Below are 20,996 nucleotides of genomic sequence, written 5' to 3'. Positions count from 1 at the left end.
TTCCTGGACCCAACACATGAATGTCATCCTGAAAAAAGACATGTCAGCGTGATTCCTTCCTCATGACCTTGAGGTGGTTCTGAAACCTTTGCAAATTTCTACAGATGGGGGCAGCAATAGCCCAGATCATCACAGGCAAAACACTCCCGATTGTCAAGAAAATTTTTCGTGGAACACTGCTGTTGGAGATCCATACCACCCAGGGCATGCTCTGCTGCCATCAGGAAAGAGGTATGGGTGCCACAATACTCACACCACCAGGTTCAGGATCAGTTGCTCCCCCTCCACCATTAGACTCCTCAACAACAAACTTAATCAGGGACTCATTTTAAGGACCTTTTCTTTGCACAATATTGAGAACTGATTTTTTTTTCTATATTACACAGTTAATCTTTTTACATTTCTGTTTTGGTTTACATTTCTCTCTTTTGTACACATTTTCTTGAGTACACTTTGCACTTCTGGTAAGTAGAAATTCTGTCTGGCCTGTCGGAAAAAAAGAATCAAAGAATTTTAGGGTTGTACATGATATCATGTATGTACTCTCACAATAAATCTGATACTTTTGTGTCTGCAATGTGCATTTCTTAAAGAGTCGAGATCTTCTCAAACTGGAATAATAATAATATTATTAATCAGGTAACAATAGAAAATAGCAGAGGCATCAATAGGCTTACACTGTTGTATTGGGGCCATCTACAGAAGAACATTGTTTTATTAGGGACTTCTCTGGGCAGATATGTTTTGTGGAGGACAACAAAAGATGGACACATTTTTGTTGGGGGAATCTTCAGGTGAACAAACCAATCGTCAGCATCACCGTAACGTCTGCATCCTGTGAACCGACAAAAATTCTGATGTTTGGTCAGTAAGGTATGTGCGATTGAATCGTATTTCGATCAAACTGATGTTCGATTTAGGCCCGGTGAGGTAAAAGTGGCAGATTTGCCTAATGCATAAGACATTAGTGAAGTTGGTGAGATTTTACCACATTTCAGTAGTATTTGTTGTCATCATGAGTTAGGCTATATTTTTATTCCTTCAAATTCTCAATTATTGACTGAATTAAAATCCCATATCTACCGTGGTAGGATTTGAAGGCAGGTCTCATGATTAGTCATTTGCTAAAGTTTTCATGATGGTCCCCAGCTTGTTTTCTCGAAAGATTAGTCCATTTGCCAATATTCTAAGTCATAATTGTTTTGCATTGATTTACAAATGTTGTCTTTAATGTCAGGATGCCCCTGAAATTGAATTATGAGATAATATTAGATTTATGTTGTGTGGGGGGTCATGAAAAATCCCTGTCAGTTTCTTTGGATGCATATAAAAACCCATTCATTCATTGGCATTCAGTAGGGCAGGTTCAAGGCTGAAATATTCAGTGGAGAATGTGGAACATGTTATGATCATTCTGTTACTGAGCTGGGAAGACACGACAAAGCACGGTTGATTTATTTTTGAGAGCTTGTTCGGATCAAGACAAAAGTTTTGAACAGTTGTGTTTGTGGAGGTTGGATTGTAACAAAAGGCAACAAGATCATTGCAGAGAGCTACTGTTTGCAGAAGTCCATTATCAAGTAGGGATTTTAGACTGCAGGCACGTAAGGGCATGATCAACAAAATTTGCCATTATGTGGGCAGTTTAAAAAGGAAAGTGCAGGAAATTTTAGTCAATTTCTGCACTGCAATTTATCCTGCAGGACCCCTACTACTTTTCGGGGGAAGACTGCAGTGTAAATTGCACCGTAAAACTCGCCTCATGGATCCATCGTCCAGCTGATGACGCAGGATACATTGCTCCACGAAAAAGCACCAGGACTAATACGCACAGGAACTTAAGGCTTGTAGTGTAAAGGTGCGTAATTATGTTAATTTATATGAAACATTTTCACAGATGTTTTCCAATATTGCTGTCTAAAAAACATTACTGTTGAACAAAAGAAAAATAGAAATTTGCAGTTGACACAATTTCTGGTGCTTTTGGTTTGGATGGGATAATGAGCTCAATTTCTGAAACCTTTCCTTTAAATGAATGAGACAAAATAATAGCCTGCGAAACAGTTGCAGAATTGAGATATTTTGGAAGAAAATACTTTGTGTATACATTGATCTTTTGAGAACTGTTTCTACTTGCAATGTGCATGCACAAAACTCAAGGCAAAGAATAAAAGATTTTGGGGATGACATTTATATTTGTGCTCCTTTGCAATTAATTTCAAAATGATTCTTTGGAAAGATTTCCTGAAATTCAATGTTTTGAATAAATTAGGTGGGAATTATATGAACAGTTCTGTTCAAGCTCAACTCATTGGCACTCTGTGGTTTTAACTCTTGTGACTATTGTCAACAAGATGCATGGATGGTTCACCCAGTTTTGTGTTTAATGTTGAATTATGTTTTCGATTGTTGATAAATTGTAAGCAATATTTGGAGAGCAAATTGATGCCAATACGGAAACTTCTTCCCACACAAATATTTGCACTGGGAACTCTTTTCTTCACAGAATTTATTAGCTGTGCTCTTAAACATCATTAGCACCATGGTTACCAAACAGGTAACTGATAGCCTCTTCCTATCTGAATATTATTTAAAGGGTGAAAAACTACACCATGCTGTTGTGCAGAGGGACTTGGGAGTGCTTGTGCATGAATCGCAAAAAGTTAGGTTGCAGGTGCAGCAGGTTATTAAGAAGGCAAATGGAATGTTGGCCTTCATCGCTAGAGGAATTGAATTCAGGAGTAGGGAGGTAATGTTGCAACTGTATAAGGTAATGGTGAGACCGCACCTGGAGTACTGTGTCCAGATCTGGTCTCCATATTTGAGGAAGGATATACTGGCTTTGGAGACGGTCCAGAGGAGGTTTACTTAGTTGATCCCTGGGATGAAGGAGTTGACTTATGATGAAAGATTAAATCGTCTAGGATTGTATTCGCTCGAGTTCAGAAGAATGAGAGGAGATCTTATAGAAACATATAGGATTATGAAGGGTATGGATAGGATAGATGTAGGAAGGTTTTTTGAGCTGGCCTGGGAAACTAAAACGAGAGGACACAGTCTCAAGATTCGGGGGAGTAGATTTAGGACAGAGATGAGGAAAAATAGTTTTTCCCAGAGAGTAGTGAATGTTTGGAATTCTCTAACCAGGGAAGTGGTTGAGGCTGCCTCATTAAACATATTTAAAATTCGGTTAGATAAATTTTTACATGATAGAGGAATTAGGGGATATGGGGAGAAGGCAGGTAGGTGAAGTTAGGTCATAAATTAGATCAGCCATGATCGTATTGAATGACGGAGCCAGCTCGATGGGCCATTTTTGGCCTACTCCTGTTCTTCCTTCCTATTTTCCTATGTTCTGAAATGGATTCCAAGAAGACAAGCTTTAAGTCTTGATTTTGGGCTTCAGCCTGAAATTTTGACCATTCTTTTTCTCTTCCACTGATGCTGCTCGTGCCACTGTGTTGCTCCAGCAGATTGGGTTGAGATTCAGATTCCAACATCTGCAGTCTCCTGAGTGTCTTAATCTGTTTTCTGTTATGGGCAAGAACATTTTTGGAAAGCTACGGTCATTGATGCCACTTTGGTGACAAGAGCCCACCAGTTATTGTGGTATTTTTATAAATTGTAATGCAGTTCAAAATCTTTCCTGGGCTACAGCTAGAGAGAGTGGTTGTGCATTCTATTATCAGACCACAACACTGATTCAGTCATCCAACCACTGGCTGGATGTGACGTCAAATTTGCATCACCATGAAACAGTACAACTTTGATTTGGCACAGCAACAAGATTTTTTCTTCCATTTCCTTGTAGAATTGCAAGAAATTGTTGCAGAGACAATTCACGTCCTCAGGGAAGTCCTCAGATTGTGTGGGCGGTCAAGAAATGAAGCATTTTGCTTTGGTAACACTGATTTGAAGCTTATTGGGAAGGAGCAGAGGTCTGGGGGCTCTTGTACAACTGCAGGGAAGCACACTCTGTGGAGTTCTGCCCTGTAAGGCCAGAAAGCAATCCTAAAGCTTCTTGCTAAATGAGTCCGAAATTAATGATTTCTGATGGGCAATTTTGAGTTCTCATGACGAATATTCCTGTGCACGGATTTCAAGATGAATTAAGCATGAATCCTAACTCCTGTATTGAGCAAGGCAGACAGCATCGGATTAAATGTCCTTTCCTTACCCCTCCTCCTGCCTCCTTTCCAGCTTCTCGCACCCTTACTTTCCTTTTTCTATCAGAGAGCTACCTTTCTTAGCCCTCTACCATCTCCCCTAATCCTTTATCTTCTACCCTCCCACCTAGATCCACCTATTAGCTTCTTGCCAGTATTCCTGTGCTTCGCCCCCTTCCTCTCTCTCTCCCTCTTCCCCTAACATTTTTAACCAGGCGCCCTGCCTGATTTTCGACATTCCAGATGAAGGGCTCAGGCTTGAAATGTCAATGGCCTTTAATTTCCAGCATTGCCTGCTGAGGTTCCCAAGCAGTGTTTTGTACTGCATCGAAATATATCATGTTAATTATGAGCTTCTCAATGAACTCAATGAATACTTTTTACAATTCTATGTGTTTCCAGTTGGGTGGCAAAAGTTGGGGTACCAGTTAGCGTAAACCCTTTACAACGTCAGCGATCGGAGGGGATGGGTTTGAATTCCACTCTGTCTGTATGGAGTCTCGACTTGCTCCCCCAAATTAAAATGTACTAGGGGGCATGGTATAGGTTAATTAGGTGTAAATTTGGCAGCATGAGCTTGAGAGTCAAAATGGCCTTTTTCCATGCTGTGTCGAAATTTAAATATTAAAAAAATAGTTTTCTAAAATTAAATTGTAGTGCCATTGATGGAGATTAAATATAATTCTGTTCTTGGAGACATTTTTAGGAAGGATTTCACTGGAAAATATGGAAAGGAGAAGGATTCAATTGAAGTTTGTAACATTGTTCTGGTGCAGTGTTGAAAGGTTCTTCTGCAAGTTGTCGAGCACATCAAATCCAACGTTCTTGCAGGGGAACAAAGTCAGAAAGCAGTCAGAGAGTGTGAAGTTACAATGAAAACAAACAATCAGTCTGAGCAAGGACAGCATGAGAGCACAATTCTGGGGTCAGGACCGTGAAGATTGCAGGGGTTAACAAAAAAAGGCTTTGAGCCTGTCGGTGTACTCTTGAACATTTAGAACCGATGTGAATGACCCCATAGAAGGAAGGAGCTGAGAGAGGACTGGGTCAGTTCACCTTGATAATTTCAGCTGTAGGATGAAGGGAATTCACAAGAGCTAAAAGAGACAGCAGAAATGTTCTAGTATTTAAGCAAATGGTAGGAAGAATTAATTATTTTGGCTGTGATGCCCACATTAAAGAAAAGATAAATTGGATGTTGGATAAAATTATTTCACATCAGTTACCAGCAATCTATTTGAATTAATAATTTAAGGAATTTGTTTAAAGGAAATTTTGGATAAATTGATTCTTATTGGATTTCGAGGTATTTCATCTGATGGATATTTTATTTCTGTTTTGTGCTTGATGAAGTGCTCATAATTAAATCTTTATTTTGTATTTTAGATCATTGTTTTTTGAAAAATCCCATTAATCCAATTCTTGCTCTTAATTAAGAAGTGATGGAATTGCAATTTCAGTGTGAGTGACATATTTATATTTTCCAAAGTTGGTGTCGATTACGTGATACATAACTTGAGCTTGATCCTAACCCTAACCCTAACCCTAACCCTAACCCTAACCCCAAATTCTTCTTTATTTATGAACCTGTTAAAAATTACAGATACGCCCCCAAGTTTGACTTGTAAAGATCCTAATTTTTCATGAATAATATCGTGAACAATAGAGAAGATGAATAATAGGTAAGATTTAATTTATATTTTGATGATTACATTTTCCTCAGTATTGTACATGGCTTCCAAAAAAAATTATTTGTGAACTTGTTTGCAATATTCCCCAATTGGTACTATAATCATGGTGAGCTGTTAGAATGCTATAAATTTATATCATTTAACATAAGTATAGTTATGTGCCTTAACGACTATTCATCAATAGTGATGAAGTGTCTTCCTAAAACCAGGCATTAAATAAAATCACAAAAAGCAACATTATGATAGCCTTAGCTGTCGCAAAAAAATGTATTATGTCAACCTGGAAATTAGAAGATAGCCTGAGAATACAGCAATGGTACATAGAAATGAATAAATGTATTCCATTGGAAAAAATAACTTATAATTTAAGAAATAACATCACAGTATTCGAACAAATTTGGGAAACGTACATGGAACACAACAGAGAAGTCCTACCATGGACCTCCACCCCCTAAAATGACAGAAGGAGAAGATGACAAAATGAACTGTCCCAGTGTGTAAAAGTAGAAGACACGAATTTCTTGTTTATTTTCATTGTGCGATCACATTGTTTGATGGGTTTAATGTATCATATATGTTGAACGTTGAGTGAGTGAGGAGGGGGGGTGAAGGAGGGAGGGAAGGGAGGGGGGAAAAGGGGAGAAAATGACACTGTGTATATTCAAGAGGGAAATGTTTGTGTGCATTTTGGTCAGTATGGTTCATAGTGTGAAAAATAAAAAAAAATTAAAAAAATAGTGATGAAGTGTTTTGAAAGGCTGATGATGAAGCAGATCAGCTCCTGTCTGAGCGGTGACATGGATCCATTCCAGTTCACCTGTCTTAGCCATAGGTCTATAGCAGATGCCATCGTTCAGGAGCCTGATGCCCACCGCCTTTCACATTCACATTCTTGGACATCTCCCAATAGAGAGGAGAGAGAAGTCAACGTGTCTGTGGTGGAATGGGTTGTCTGGTTGAATGTGAATTTGACAGCTTTCGTTTGTATTCTGAGCTCCTTCTGTCCATTATGTTAAACTTCTCAAACTTGATCTCTTTCCTCATTTCGGTGATTATTAGGATGATCTAAGATGTTCATTCAATTTCTTTGAAATCCCATCCAATGGCAATACATTTCATAAAACAATCACCTTTTCAATTTATTTCTGATACCTTCAATATTCTGGTCTATGCAGTGGTTTACGGTCTGATATGTTTTGTTTGTTCAGCCAAGTCCTTCATCTTACTGGTTTCAGAGCAGTGGACATCCAAACCGTTTTGAAGTCATTGTCAAAATTGGGTTAAAAGTGGTGGAAGTAAAAGATGAAACCAATCAGTTCTTCAGTCAACAGGACAAATCAGTAGAGTAGATTCAATCGATTAATTAAGGGATAGTGTCCTCCATGTGTGATTGATTCCCCTCCCCACCCCCCACTGCAACTTTCTGATTATTGTCCATCATAATATTATTAATGAAACACACCAAGACCAAATGCAAACCATTCAGATCCCCAACTTTCTTGAAATGACAGGGATAATATGAGGTCAGAGGTCGTCTGACTTAATTTTTCCCCTCCGGCTTTACTTGTTCTTAACCCTCACCGTCCTGCCCATCTCTGTGCTAAACTAGACCTGTCTGTTCTGCCCCATTCTAGCTCAGAACATCTTGCATCAGACTTCTCCTTCCAATGCTGCACGTGGTTTCAAACTTTACTGTCCGATCATGCCAGATTGAACACGTGGAAGCCCAAAAGTGTAGGTTCAGCAGCCAGAAGGATCCAAACTTCTCTGCTTCAGGCTTAATTGAGAGGTGTGGGCAAACATCTTGCTGGTTGATAATTGGGTATTGGAAAATGGGACCAGTGGGCTTGGGAGGAGGACGAGGGCACCTGGTAGGAGAAGCGACGAATCAGTTGTAAAGTCCAAATGCTGATAGAAACATAGAAAAATAGGTGTATGAGTAAACCATTTGGCCGTTCAAGCCTACATCACCATTCAATATGATCATGGCTGATCAGTACCCAGTTCCTGCCTTCTCCCATATTCCCGATCCCCTTAGCCACAAGGGCCAAATCTAACCTACTCTTAAATATTGACTGTGGCAAAGAATTCCATAGATCCACCACCCTCTGAGAGAAGAAATTTTTTCCTCATCTCAGTCCTAAAAAATTTCCCTCTTATCCATAAACTGTGACCCCTGGTTCTGGTTTTTCCTACCATTGGAAACAACCTACCTGCATCTAGTCTGTCTAAACCCTTAAGAATTTTATATGTTTCTATAAGATCCCGCCTCAATCTTCTAAATTCCAGAGAATACAAACCTAGTCTATCCAAACTTACTTCATATGCAAGTCCTTCCATCCCTGGTATCAGCCTAGTGAATCTTCTCTGCACCCCCTCCATGGCGAGGATGTCCTTCCTCAGATAAGGAGACCAAAATTGTATGCAGTACTCCAGATGTGGTCTCACCAAGGCCCTGTACAGCTGTCGCAGATCCCTGTACTCCTGTACTCAAATCCTCTTGCTATGAATGCCAACATAGCATTCGCTTTCCTCACCACCTGCTGCACCTGCATGCCCATTTTCAATGACTGATGCACAACAACACCCAAGTCTCTCTGATCAAAGCAGAAAATGGTGGAAATAGTCAGCAGGTCAGGCATTTGTAAAAAAAGAGAAACAACGATCAATGTTTCTGGTCCAGGTCCTTTCATCGTGACCTCAATGTTCCCAACATCTTCTGTTCTTATTCCTGATTTCCAGTATGTGTTTTTTTCCCACCTGTTGACCAATTGCCATTTCATTTGAAATTTGGAGTATGGAGTTCAAAGAGCGGGAGAGAGAGGTTGAATTTGACTATGGATCATGTACAAATTAAAGTCATGCTCTCACAGCAAGTGAAACATCCATAATTACTGCAAATATAATATTGGGATATATAGCTATGGGATGACAGTGAGTTATTGTAAGTAGAGATTGTTACTGGTAGTTATAGTGGAACATCAATGAGTTATTGAAGAAAGGGAACATCACCAGTAGTTACCAGTGAGTTGCTGTAAATGGGGAATGTCACTCGTAGTTATCATGCACCATCAGTGAGCTTTTGTTGTAAGTGGGAAATGTCACTAGTAGTTACGCTGGACCATCAGATTGTAAGTGGGGAATGTCACTGGTGGTTACCAGTGGAATATCAGTGAGTTGTGCTATTGTTTACCTCATGGCCAAACCAATAGCAATTTACTATTTGCTATCTTGTAACTTCAATAATCTTCCATTCAATATTAATAGGTTCAAAGTTCTCTTCACCTACATTTTAGTCTGCAAACCATTTTCCAGCCTGTAATTTTTTTTCTTCTTAACTTGCCTATAAAATGATTGTCTGCTCCCAGTACAAAAGAAACGTAGTCTGAAAATGCAGATGGAAAGTCTTTCTCTTGGAAGTGTGACTGGCAATTAATGATCTTCAGATGTGAAGTCATTAAAGGTGAGATTTTCTTCTGAATGCAGAAGTTTCTACTTTACAGTGTGACAATTATTATCTTTATGATTCATCCATTAAAATGTGTTCAAACGACACTTCTTGCTGCCATTTTTAATAGATACACAAATTTAAATGACCAATGTATCTATCAGAAATGATTGGAGCAGATCGTTCTGGCAATTTAAAGACTCCCTTTAAAATTTTCATCTTCATTTACTGTACATACCCACCCCCCCCCCCCCCCCCCCCGCCCCAATGAAGTACCTGTGCTGTTTAGGTGTCAAGGAGATCTCGGATGGCAGGGACCAGGTGGAGAGTCCACAGTCAGGGTGTCAGGAGCTCAGATGGGCGGTAGGCTGGTAGGGGGGGGGGAGGGTAATTTGGCCCCGTCTGTCACAATCTCCCAATGGTTTCCAATTTAAATTCCCCATCCCATTCCCTTGCTGACATGTCTGCCCTGCCAGACTGAGATGCCCTGCCAGACTGAGATGACCTACAAATTGGGGGATCAGCACCTCATCTTTCCATCTAGGCACCCTCCAACCAGATGGTATTAACATCAACTTCTTCAGTTTCCATAAAAACCTCTCCTTCCCAATCTTCATTCCCCTGTCTTCTTTCCTCGAGCTCTTATCATATCCAATTAATACCTTTTGTCAGATTGGAGATTAGGTGGACAGACAGCCGGGGAGTCAGGGGTTTGGTGGGCGGGCTAAGGAGCTGGGAGCTTGGATGGGCGGAGCCAAAAATAGGAGGGGTTGAGTTTTACATGGGTCATCCAAAAACTCCTGATTTTTTGGGCCATAAACAGGGTGGAGGTTGACTATAACACAGTATCGATGATTACACGCATATATACAGTGGATATTCCCAAACCTTCTCGTGGCTTTGTTCCATCTTCAGCCTGACTACCGTCAATGCTGACGATGACCTTTTATTCATCCTTCAGTATTTGAACTCATTCCTCTGAATCACTGCAGAAATTTGCATAAAGTTAATAACAATGCAATCAGATCTATATTCTTTGGAAAAAAATAGGACTAATGCTATTGAAACATTGATGATGTGTAGGAAATTTGACAGGATGTTGATGTCCCCATCAGTGAGAGAATCTTAAACAAGGGACTAAGATTAATAAGAGTCAAAACCAGAATGGTGGTGAGGCAGGAAGTTGAACATCACCTATAGTCATAGGGGTCGGTGCCAAGGCGGAGATTGGTGGGGATGGAGGAGTAGACGAGGGTGTCATGGAGCAAGCAGTCCCTGTGGAAGACAGAGAGGAGAGGAGAGAGGAAAATGGGTTGGGTGTAATTTCACCTCCTCCCCACCAATCGCCCCTTGGCACCCACCCTTGTGACCACAGGAGATCCTTCACTTCTGCCCGCAACTCCTCCCTCACCACTAGTCCTTCCAAGCAAATCTGCAGGGGTCATCTACTGCATCCCATTGAGGCCCCTCCACATTAGAAAGCTTGGGTGCAGACTGGGAGATCGCTTCATTGAGCACTTTGGCTCTGTCTGTCGCAATCTCACAATGGTTTCCAATTTAAATTCCCCATCCCATTCCTTTGCTGACGTTTCTGTCCTTGGTCATGCCCTGCCAGACTGAGATGCCCTGCCAGACTGAGACGACCTGCAAATTGGAGGATCAGCACCTCATCTTTCCATCTAGGCACCCTCCAACCAGATGGTATTAACATCAACTTCTTCAGTTTCCATAAAAACCTCTCCTTCCCAATCTTCATTCCCCTGTCTTCTTTCCTCGAGCTCTTATCATATCCAATTAATACATTTTGTCAATTGATCTGTACTCCTCCCCCCTCCCATTCTTCTCCCTTTCTTTCCCCTGCCTTCAATGGTTTTACTCTTGTAACTTTGAGGAAGGAACTTTGAGGAAGGGCTCAGGTCTGAAACATCGGTAATGTAGCTTTTCCTCCAATGGATGCTGCAATACTGATTGAGTTCTTTCAGCTACAATCACAGCATCAATGGGCTTTCATGTTTCACAATAAGATTAAAAGGCAGTCATTTAAAACTCAGCTGTGTTGGAACCTCGGCTATAGACCCAATTTATACTGAAATATTTTGCTTGAAAAAATTGTTATTGGCCCATTTCCTTTAGAGTTATGAAATGATACACATTACAAGTAAATTAGGTACGATTAAAACAAGAGGTTTTCAAACTTTTTCTTTCCACTCACATTCCACCTTAAGCAATCACTTACAGAGCACCGGTAGCATAGGGATTACTTAAAGCGATATGTGAGTGGAAAAAGGTTGAGAACCCCTGCTGTAAACAATGAAAATGATGGCTCCTCGACCACTGTTGTTCTTTTAAAGGTGTTCCCAGTGTTATGAGGCAATCCAGGATATCGACTGAACAACAGAGGAGGAACGTCATAACAGTTCCAAGTCAGAACAGTCTGTGATTGGAGGGTGCTGAGTTAAGTTTCACTACTGAGAGGAAAAATTAGATGCAGTATTGTTTCCATGTTTCTCTGAGGATTGAAGCTCTGGAATAAATTTGCTATCTTGGATACTCAGTTCTTTCTGATTCCTTTGATGTATTTTCCAGCAAAATTATGATACACACTAAGTTTAATTATTTCAAAAGTGAATACTGAGATTATGATTCAATTTATTGTCATGTAATAAAAACAGTGCATTATTACACAAAATTGCTTTTGTCTGCTGTAAGGCAGACAGATTTTACATCGGAAGAAATTGCCTGAAGCTCTCTTACAGTGAGAGAAAGAGAAGCAAAAGAGAGGACCCCCCCCCCCCCCCCCCCACTACCACAGCAGCTCGAGCTCTAGATACGAACCTTAAATGCAATCCGGAACTCTCCAGCGCCCTCGGCTCCCTTTCGCATCCCAGTTCTGATGCCTGCTGCCCCTTCAACCAGTCTTGAGCCAGTTCCCAGCAGCCGCCGCCTAGTGTCAATCCCTTGACCGCAGTCGCCAGTAGCCCGCAACCTGCCAGGATTCCTCACCTCGAGTCTCCAACAGCCCACCACCTGTGATGCCTGGAGCCAGCCAGCACCTCGTGGCAGCTGCCAATCATGTGCCATCTTAGGCGCAGATGTCACTGTCGCAATATTTTGAAATAAAACCACTGTCAGCTCCATTTATAGACTGTTTAAAGCCTGTTTGGACCTAATGGCTGTCAGACTGGGTGAATTGATTCCTGCGTCTCTGCTGCCCATTCTCTGCAGGTCCACACCAGCAGCAATGCTGATGTTCCAGCAACTCCAGTAGTGCCACCATCTTGACATTAGCAGAGGGTGTCATCAGACTTATAAAATTGTGACCATTCCCATATCCCTACCTCACATTCACAAATCCAAAATATCTAAAATTAAAGTTTTCTAATTGTTTAACATTGCGCCTGATGTCCATCAACATTTGCATGCTGTAAGGCAAACAAGGAGTCACCATGAGCATTGCCTGCTACCCCTAAGAATCAGTGAAAGAGAAACAAGGGAGAGTCTCTTTGGAGATATTGAGTGTCTGTGAATCCACCTCCAGCACTCCTGTGGTTTCTGCCACCACACAGACTCCTATTCATGGCATTGGGAATCTGAGCTCCAGATCCAAACCTCCAACATAATCAGGGCACTTCTAGCACCTGAGGCCCTTTGCAACCCTTTCTTGCTCTCAACACCCTCTCGAATCCCAGCTGCAATGCCCAGTTCCCATGAGCCAGTCTCCAGCAGCCCACAGACTGGCGTGGGTCCTTCGACCGCAAGTTGCCTGCAGCTTCTATGCCTCCTTCAGCTGCTGTGTCCCTTCCTGGCCAGCTGCCGTGGTCGCCTTCCCTGTCGGGTTAACTCGGAGGTCAATGGAATTAATGTTTCAGGCCATTGACCTTTTGTCAGAAGTGAATAAGTGAAGAACCGAGTGTTTTAAGATTCAGGAGGTGGAGAGAACAGAGGCTTTGAGAGAGGAGTGATCAGGGGAGGTGCCAAGGGGGAGGTATTCGTAGCCCCCTCCCCGAATGAGGTATTCTGAACTCCCACACCTGCAGCACTAGTATCACTAGGGTCACCAGTCTCCACACGATATAAGCAGCAAATTTGTCGGAGGGAGGGTGGAGTGTGATGGGGTGGGGGTGGGACACGGTGGAGGTTCATGATAAGTAGGTAGGGACCACCCACCCCACTGAGCGAGTTTTCGAATGTCAGTTTGTGCCCCCCTTCCCAGGTTACCCTAATGACCCCCAATTACCCTAATGACCCCCAATTAAACATGTTCTGACGCTGACCCAGATAATGCAGGATGCTGATGCCATTTGAAAGCATGATGACCACTCGGTGACCGGAGCTGATCTGTCCAAACAAGTGTCAGGAGGAGATTGTGGGCTGTGAAGAAGGAAAAAAATTGATGGAACTGTGAGCACAAAGCAGTCACTGGAAATCTGAAAGAAAAGGCTGGGAGAACTACCCAGAAATCTGTGGAGAGAGGAAAACCCACCCAATGTTACTGGGAGATGGCGTTGCATTAGAACTGGTTGATGCTGACATAAACAGATTGCTTTGGACCAGTTTCCGCAGCAGTGTGGAGAACAACATTTTCTTGGTACTCTTAATTAAATGGACTTATTGCACTTTTAATCCACAGACGTGTGATTTTTCCGGAGCATTACCATTAAAGAGCAAGATTGAACCACTGAACTATGCGAAGAGACTGCATATAAAGGAGTGAACAAAGGTTTAGAAATAATCATTTTCAGGCAACTGTGATGAAAGACTAATTGTAAAAAATAAACCCCTGAAACTGTCGAACCACAAATGAAATAATTGTCAGCATTGAGACCACGTATAGGTGAGATAAGAAGAGCTTTTGGGTCATTAAAGATTGTGGGACAAAGATAGGTCCGTGAATTAAGATAAAAATCTTCAACAATTTAATTAGATGAGAAGACAAGATTTGGGAGGAAAAAGACCTTTTTTCAAGTACTTAATGGCAAAGAGTTTAAACTCCTGTTTCCCAGTTTAGCCTGATGGCTCCAGAGAATGTTATTATGTTGCATTTCGTTTTGGCATGAGGGAAAGACACGGGTAAAATGTAGCTCCATCTCCAGGGAGGCTCAGTACGTTCAATATGCCAAAGCACTGGAGGAACTCAGCAAGTCACACAGCATCATAGGAAATGAAATGTATCCAACGTTTCGGGCCTGGACTTTTCATCAGGTCTCCGCAAATAAAAAAGGTGGCCGAGGGGTGGCGAGGAGAGGAGAGAGGAAAGGGAAGGTGTACAGGCTAGTAGGTAAGAAATAATATGTAGATAATGTGGGAGGGTGGAAGAGAAAAAAAGCAGATAGGAGAGAGGCAAAAAGGGTAGCCCTCTGCTAGAAGAAGGAAGTGAAGGGGGGTGGTGAGCTGGACGAAAGGAAACTGAGGGGTAGGAAAAATATGACAACCAGGAGGGAGGGGTTTAACAGAACTACAAGATGGAACGCAAGGTGTTGTTCATCCAGTTTACCAGTGGCCTTGATTTGGTCATGGACAGACAGTTTTAGTGCAGTGATGGTGTGTGGAATTAAAATGGTTTGATCTTTGATGGTCAAATCACATTTGCTTGGCACAAAAATGGGAATCTGAAGGGCAAAAGACTCCTGAGGCTTTGGGGCTCAACCTGCTGTAATGACAGGAATAGAAACATCCTTGGTTGCTGAAACTGAAACGATGGAATTCCAATCACTGCATGATTGATCTATTTGCAAAATTTCCAAACTATTAAGCAATAGGAGGCAAAGAGCTAGAATAATGATGGGAACTGTCACCACTTTATTCTAATTTATTGAATATCAGGATATGGATGAGATTGCCAAGTACGGCTTGTGTGATGTGATTTCTTCTACCCATTATAGTGAGAAGAAGGCTAACAAGTCAACTCTTAAATAAATACAGCTAAGTGGTGAGAGTACAATTATATAAAGTTCTAATGGGGGAAAAAATCAATTCGCAATAAGCAAAGGTCATCATGGTTGACCTGTTGTGGGGTTCATTCAGGAGCCTGATGACTGCAGGGAGGAAAGTGTCTTTAAGGCTGTTGGTGCTGGATTTCACACTCTTTATCCTTCTTCCTGATGAGGATAAGGAGAAGAATGTGTGCCAAGAGCGCAAGGTGTCCTTGTTCATGTTGGCTACCTTCCCAGACAGTGGTAATCTCTGCCTCTGCTCCTGAGGTCTAAGATCATCTCATTCACCTGATTGACCTTGAGAGAGAGGTTGTTATGTTGGCACCATGCCATAACACTCTCAATCTCCTTTCTTTATTCTGTCTTATTATCATTTGGTATTTAGCCAATACCTGTCAACATCTCCAAGGATCTGTCCTGGACCCTCCATGTTGATGCAATCAGAAAGAAGACTCGCCAGCGGATATACTTTCTGAGGTGTCTGAGGAGATTCGGTACATCACTGAAGACTCTCATAAACTTCTACACTGTGGAGAGCATTCTGCCTGGTTGCATCACTGCCTGCTATAGGAGCACCAACTCTCAGGACAAAAATAAACTTCAGAGGGTTGTAAACTCAGCCTACGACGTTACAGGCGCTAGATTTCACTCCATTGAGGACATCTACATGTATCTTAAAAATAGCCTCTATCCTAAAAGACCCCCACCATCCAGGCCACGCCCACTTCACTCTGCTACCATCTGGAAAAAGGTACAGGAGCCTAAAGACGAGCACTCAGTGGCACATAATCAGCTTCTTCCCCGCTGCCATCAGATTCCTGAATAATCAATGAACTGCCTTACTTTTCTTGCACTATTATTTTGATTTTTTTTAATACTAATGTTGTAAGATGGTTATAACATAATTGTTTGCACATGATGCTGCCATAAAACACTGAATTTCATGACTTGTTCATGACAATAAATTCTGATTCTGATTCCGACTGATGATATGAGAAAACTTGGTAGAGTATTGCATTTGGTTGGGCAGTCGTGGATAGAGAGGGTGGACAGTAGAGGGCTGAATACACATCCTTGGTAGTATTGGTGTAGAGTATGATCGAGGAGATATTGTGAATGATTGCAGGAAGCTATGGACTTTGGTGTTGAAGATAGCTGCAGTTGATGACATCATCTGACACAAGTTGCCCTTCGTCTTCTGGCGCTTCACGATCGAGTTGATGTGAACCATAATTGGTGTCTCAAAGCACATCATTATGGTGGATGTCAGCGGTAATTTGCTCTTCAGTACTGGTTTGATGGTAGCCTTTTTAAAACAAGTGGGAACTGCAGCTGTTTCAGGAAGAGTTTGAAGATATCTGTAAATAAAGCCACCGGTTGATCTGTCTAGGCTCACAGAACACACTGAGGGATCAGCTCTCTGGAAGGCAAATCTGACTTCAGCTGCAATTATATTCAATAGTAAATATGGATGTGAATGTTGCCTCCCCACTGGCTCCCTGTTCCAAGTGAGCAAAGGACTTGCTTAGCTCATCAGGGAATATTGTGCTGTTGCACGTGACACTGCCCAGTTTTGCTCTGTACTCAGAGAATACATGCTAGCCCCACCATCGTCATTATGTGTCCATGATGCCCTCCAGTAACTTGAATCTGGGGCAGCACTGTCCACTAATTTCCCCAATGACCTTATGGAGATTGGACGGCCTTGCAAAGGATTGGGTCTTCTGACTTGAATGCTGCCAATCTGGCCTTCAGCAGCAAGTTGACTTTACAGTTCATCCAGTTTCCAATTGTCTCCATGGTCACGCAGTCTTCTGTACACTTACTGATGTGGATCAGAGTGTAAAATCACAAGTGATGTTATTGAATTCATTGAAGAGGCAAATAGTCGATTGCCAAGTCATGTCTTTTTGACCTTAAAAGCATAGGTGCAAAAATAAGGTGAAAAACTTCGAACTGCAATCACATGACCAAGTGATCCCACAAGCAATCATTCAAATTAAAACTCAGTGGGCAATCAGATATGATTTTGAATATTCCTGGATGTCTCAAACATTAACATTTTTAATAATCTTCAACAGATCATGGAGTCTGAAGCATCCATTCATTTCTTTGGCTCGTTCTGTGAGTGAGACTTGTTTTGTTTGCCCTAGGTGATTTCACCATGGCTGCGAAGCTCCAAGTTTGACAAAACTCCTCACAGTTAAAGCATTCGCTCAAGAGTTTCCATGTACCTGTATTGTCACTGAAAGTGACATAGTTGGCGTAGCAGTTAGTGCAACACCTTTACAGTGCCAGCAATCGGGACCGGACTATGGTTCAAATCCTCTGCTGTCTGTAAGGAGTTTGGACGTTCTTCGTGTGTCTGCGTGGGTTTCCTCCCTCCATTCAAAAGGTATTAGGGGTGTAGGTAGATGGGGTGTAAATTGGGAAGCATGGACTCGTGGGCTGTAATAGCCTGTTTCCGTGCTGTCCATCTAATTTTATTTTATAACCATGTAACCATGAAACAGGCCAATTTGGCCCTTCTAGTCTGCACTGATCCAAGTACCCTCCTCTAATCCCACTAACTAGCACTCTTCCCATATCCCTCCATCCCCCTCCCATCCATATACTTATCCAACTCTTTCTTAAATGACAAAATTGACCCTCCCTCCACCACCTTTCCCGGAAGCCCATTCCACACAGTAACACAGTAATCTGAGTAAAGAAGTTCCCCCTCATGTTACTCCTAAGCCTTTGCTTGTCAACTCTCAACCCATGACCTCTTGTATCCATCTCTCCTACTCTCAATGGGAAAAGCCTTTCCACATCAATTCTATCTATCCCTCTCATTATCTTAAACACCTTTATCAAATCCCCTCTCAGCCTTCTCCGTTCCAAGGAATAAAGACCTAATTTGCTCAATCTCTCCTTGTATTCCAGATGCTGAAACCCAGGCAACATTTTTGTAAATCTTCTCTGCACTCTCTCTATCTTGTTAATATCCTTCCTATAAATCGGTGACCAGAACTGCACACAGTACTCTAAATTTGGTCTCACCAATGCCTTGTACAGTTTCGTCATTATTTCCCAACTCCTATATTCTATGCACTGATTTATATAGGCAAGCATACTAAAGGCCTTCTTCACCACCCTATCCACATGTGCTCCTACCTTCAGGGAACAATGCACCATTATTCCTAAATCTTTCTGCTCCCCTGCATTCTTCAGTGCCCTCCCATTTACCACATATGTCTTGCTTTAATTATTCTTTCCAAAATGAAGCACCTCACATTTATCAGCATTAAACTCCATCTGCCATCTTTCTGCCCACTCCTCTAAGCAATTAAAATCCCTCTGCAATCTTTGAAAACCCTCTTCATCATCCACAGTTCCCCTTATTTTAGTATCATCTGCATATTTACTAATCCAATTTACTGCCCCATCCTCCAGATCATTAATAAATATGACAAACAGCAACGGTCCCAATACCGAATCCTGAGGTACATCGCTTGTCACTGACCATCATCCCAACAAACAATTATCTACCACTACTCTCTGGCATCTTCCTTCCAGCCACTGTTGAATCCATTGACTATCTCCAAATTAATACCCAAGGACTTAGCCTTCCTAACTAACCTCCCTTATGGAACCTTATCGAAGGCCTTACTGAAGTCCTTATAGACAACATCCACTGCTCTATCCTCATCAAATTTCCTAGTCACCTCTTCAAAAAATTCAATGATTGGTCAAGCATGACCTTCCACGCACAAATCCGTGTTGAGTGTCCCTGATCAGACCCTGTCCCTCCATATACTTATATATACTATCTCTAAGAATGCTTTCCATCAATTTACCTACCACAGACGTCAAACGTACAGGCCGATAATTGCTAGGCTTGCTCCTCGAACCCTTTTTAAACAAAGGAACCACATGCGCAACACACCAATCCTCAGTCACTATACCCGTCTCTAATGACAGTTGAAAAATCACTGCCAGAGCCTCCACTATTTTCTCACTAACTTCTCTCAAGGTCCTGGGGAAAATACTGTCAGGACCTGGAGACATCCACCTTTTCAAAAGCTCCTACCTCTTTCGTAATCAGTATAGTCTCCATATATACCCCCTTTGGTTCCAAGTGCTTAGCATGAACCCACATTCTGGGCTGAAGAGATTCAAGATATTTGTATTAATCTGGTGAATTAATTTTTCTGGGCTTTTCCACTAATAAGTTGACCTTGCCATGAGTTATGAATTATCGATAGTTAAAACCAGGTGAGGACTTTAATTCAGGGTGGACTTTAATAGTTTTAAATTGTTACATTTAGTGCTTCATTGAGGGAGCCAAACAAGAGGGCCAGTCATCATGAAGGAGGCTCCCTGTCTGTAGCAACCAGAAAATGCAGCAGACCTGTCCTGGAAGTCAGCCTGAAGAAAACTGAGGTCCTCCATCAGCCAGCTCCCCACCATGACTACCAGCCCCCCCACATCTCCATCGGGCACACAAAACTCAAAATGGTCAACCAGTTTACCTATCTCAGCTACACCATTTCATCGGATGCAAAGATCGACAACGAGATAGACAACAGACTCGCCAAGGCAAATAGCGCCTTTGGAAGATTACACAAAAGAGTCTGGAAAAACAACCAACTGAAAAACCTCACAAAGATTAGCGTATACAGAGCTGTTGTCATACCCACACTCCTGTTCGGCTCCGAATCATGGATCCTCTACCGGCATCACCTACGGCTCCTAGAATGCTTCCACCAGCGTTGTCTCCACTCCATCCTCAACATTCATTGGAGCGACTTCATCTCCAGCATCGAAGTACTCGAGATGGCAGAGGCTGACAGCATCGAATCCACGCTGCTGAAGATCCAACTGCGCTGGGTAGGTCACGTCTCCAGAATGGAGGACCATCGCCTTCCTAAGATCGTGTTATATGGCGAGCTCTCCACTGGCCACCATGACAGAGGTGCACGAAAGAAGAGGTACAAGGACTGCCTAAAGAAATCTCTTGGTGCCTGCCACATTGACCACCGCCAGTGGGCTGATATCGCCTCAAACCGTGCATCTTGGCGCCTCACAGTTCGGCGGGCAGCAACCTCCTTTGAAGAAGACTGCAGAGCCCACCGCACTGACAAAAGACAAAGGAGGAAAAACCCAACACCAAACCCCAACCCACCAATTTTCCCTTATAACCGCTGCAACCATGTCTGCCTGTCCCGCATCAGACTTGTCAGCCACAAACGAGCCTGCAGCTGACGTGGACATTACCCCTCCATAAATCTTCGTCCGCGAAGCCAAGCCAAAGAGAGACTACAGCACCAACGTCGGGGGTAGAGAGTTTGTCTATTCTCCCCGTGTCCTGCAAAGATTTTTCCCGTGTGTTCTGGTTCCCTCCCACACACCATCATTAATGGGCGGCACCAGTTTCATGGGCTGAAAGGGGCTCTATTGTTAAAATTTTAAAAAAGAAATAAATTGGTTCAGCACATCATGTCCATTGTTTGGTTCAGTTACATTAAAAACATGGCAAGAAAACCTTGTACTAATTTACCTTGTGACTGATATCAAGCTAACTATGTTTCTGTAGTTTATTTCATAATACTTTTCATAGAGTTGGACATTTTGTAATAATTAAGCAGCAGTAATTGTCAGTTTCTTTCAGCAATGCAGTTTATTTAAACCATGCCAGTTGATTCAGATTTTTCATCTGTTTTGTCCTGTCGTGTTGCACAAATAACAAGTTAACTGAATTGGAAATTGTCCAACG

At 42.1% G+C, this 20,996-nt stretch overlaps 1 protein-coding gene and 1 long non-coding RNA gene across 4 annotated transcripts in view; both read left to right on the top strand.

Annotated features, from left to right (window-relative positions):
* Positions 1–20,996, top strand: part of LOC138738944 (interleukin-1 receptor accessory protein-like 1) — a 1,251,110-nt gene that overhangs the window by 305,758 nt on the left and 924,356 nt on the right. The gene's annotated exons all lie outside the window — the stretch shown is intronic.
* On the top strand, positions 1,714–11,792 carry LOC138738946 (uncharacterized). The gene is made up of 5 exons (XR_011341893.1): positions 1,714–1,858; positions 5,553–5,627; positions 5,770–5,848; positions 9,226–9,320; positions 11,657–11,792. It is a non-coding gene; the product is annotated as an uncharacterized lncRNA (long non-coding RNA).

This window comes from Narcine bancroftii, chromosome 7 (assembly GCF_036971445.1).
Source record: "Narcine bancroftii isolate sNarBan1 chromosome 7, sNarBan1.hap1, whole genome shotgun sequence".
NCBI classification, from domain to species: domain Eukaryota; kingdom Metazoa; phylum Chordata; class Chondrichthyes; order Torpediniformes; family Narcinidae; genus Narcine; species Narcine bancroftii.
This window is presented reverse-complemented; position numbering and strand designations above follow the sequence as displayed.